We start from the raw sequence: 2,669 nt of genomic DNA, 5'->3' as shown, positions 1-2,669 counted from the left end.
TTACAACAACTGTATCGATTACAAGGTATTAATCTCAAATCAATTATCACAAATCTAGAATAAATTCGACATGAACTTTTTCTATTTTTGCAATAATTAGAATCAAATGCTAAACGCGATTTGAGATTAAGTTCTAGGGATTTTAATCCGCTAGATTGATACACAAGAGTAAGATAAAGATTTCTAGTGGATTGGATTTAACTTTACAATCTAGAAATTTAATCTTGAAGTATGCAGATGAAAAGATGAAATATTTCTTCTTGATTTTCTTTTCTGCCTTGTTTCTTGACTTCTGTGTTCTTAATAATAAGTTGCTGCTTCTCTGCTTCTTTTTAAATCAACAAACGAATAGAATTGACTTGGCATGACAATCCTATAGCTGGCAAGACTTTCGGTGAGACAATTGAATGAACTAGCAAGACAATCTGAATGAACTAGCATGACAATCAGAATGAACTAGCATGACAATCAGAATGAACTAGCAAGACAATCATCCTCCTAGAGTAACTTTCGGTATGACAATTGAATATGGCCTAGCATGACAATCGGTATGACAATCCTGATTGTCATGCTAGTTCATTTTCAATTGTCTTGCTGATTTAATGCTTGAATTTAATCCAATTAAACTTCTGAAAATTCCTAGAATTAATTAATCAATTAATTCAATTAATAAATAAATTATTCTTCGCAGATATAATTTATTTTCTTAATTAAATTAGATGACTTAATTAATTAATAGAGAATTAATTCTAGTCTTGAGCATCAACCATTCTTCTGCAAATCTTCTGAAAATCACTGAAAATTATGAATCAATTCCACCACTTCAACGTTGACACTCGATGTACTGTCTGGTTCATGAGTGACTAACTTCTGTGACGTTTCTTCATATCTTGACTTTGACACTTTGATTTTCTTCAGATTAAATCCTTGTAATTAATTGATACTCTGACGAGATCTCTGTCACTTGATTAAATCCACGATCTTGACTTATATCACTGAGGCATGATCAATTTCTTGAACTTCTTCCAGTGAATTAATTCCTCAAGTCTGTAGATGAACCTTGTCTCTGAATCCTTTGACAGATATTACTTTGCGAGATCTCTCTGATGGTAGTTCCACTATTTACTTATTACATTCTTATTTGAGTTGAGTTGAATCCTCGAATATACAAATAGGCTATGACATATGACTTACAATCTCCCCCTATTTGTTTGTTAGACAATAACACACAAATACCTAGAGGATAACTCAACTAACAAATAAGAAAAAGATATAAACATACATGCAAAGTAAATAGCAGAAAAGTTCTGGATGAGATTAAACATTTTCCAGATTCCAAGTAGATGTTCCTCTAGACTGAACATATCTTCAAGTAGTTCCATCTTCATTTGTACAACCACATTTCCTGTTGAGAAGCCCATATCTCTTGCTTCTCCCCCTATGAGAATCAACTGATTAAAGAAGATCACCTTCGTTTTACCACCTCTCCCGTACAATAGGATCCGCAGATAAAAACCAATGGTACTCCCCTAACTGCTTCTTCCCTTACTAGGAAATCACCTTGTGTTTACCACCTCTCTCGTACAATAGGATCCGTAGTTAGAAACAACAATGGTGTGGTGTAGTGTACATTTTTAGGATCTTTTTCTTCCTCCTTGCTATTTCTCCCCCTTAGTTGAGGAATCCTCCAAACTATTTCTTAAGCTTTTATCTCCCCCTTAAAGAAGGAATGTATGCCGTCGTCTGAAGGAGTTCTCATATTTCACTTGGTTGGAAAAGAAATAACAAGTAGTTTCTCTTTCTACCTCACTGTGAGTGTGTGATTCTGTTTAGTGTACCTCACATGTGTTTCACTCTTCTCTCCACTCGTGTTTACACTCATTCTCACAAGTGTATCACTCCTCTCATAGCTCCAAAAATCAGCTATACCTGCAAGGAAAATCACCTTAGCCATCCTTAAGGAGGTCACAGGTGGTGCAATGGGAGTTCACAAATCCCCATCCTTGTTAAACTCGTCAGATAAATCTGAGTCATAATCTACAAGTTGCTAGTTTCCCTTTTAGGGTTCCAGATTTGAATTCTGGGAAGGTAAACAATGATCCAAAGAATTTAGCATAAAGATCACAGTTCCCTTCTAATGCCTGTGAAGACATTTCCTTGTGACTCATCAGGTAATATCTGAATCATTTTCAACAAGTTGCCGATCTGCACCTATGTCAGATCCACTATCCGCAGATGCATCCAGGGGATTTAAGCCTGGGGAGGTAGACACTGACCACTGACATATGGCTTTTGGATCAGTATCCTCTCCTAACACCTGTAAAGGCAATTGGTCCACTAACGAACCTTGAACAATCGAATCTGACCTTAAAATGGTCGAAACTCTTGTTTCCGTCAACTCATCCTTTGTGTGTGTAACCTCTCCTTGTGCATCAAGAATTGTTTATGTTTGAAGTGGTGACACTACATCGGATACCTTGGCCGACAGGCAAAATTCAATAGACTCACCCTGTTGAGAGAATGAATCTAGTAACTGTTTTTGTGCCTTTTCAGCCATTACATCTTTTTGAGAAGATGTATGGGGGCTAGCAGTTGTCTCGGTTTAAATACTACTCATCTATGTAGGAGACAGAGCTACTGGGTTGACTACAGAACCTTCCTTATGTGGT

The sequence above is a fragment of the Apium graveolens genome, chromosome 11 (genome assembly GCF_009905375.1).
Source record: "Apium graveolens cultivar Ventura chromosome 11, ASM990537v1, whole genome shotgun sequence".
NCBI lineage: Eukaryota > Viridiplantae > Streptophyta > Magnoliopsida > Apiales > Apiaceae > Apium > Apium graveolens.
The sequence above is the reverse complement of the archived record's forward strand: the minus strand, read 5'-3'. Positions refer to the sequence as shown.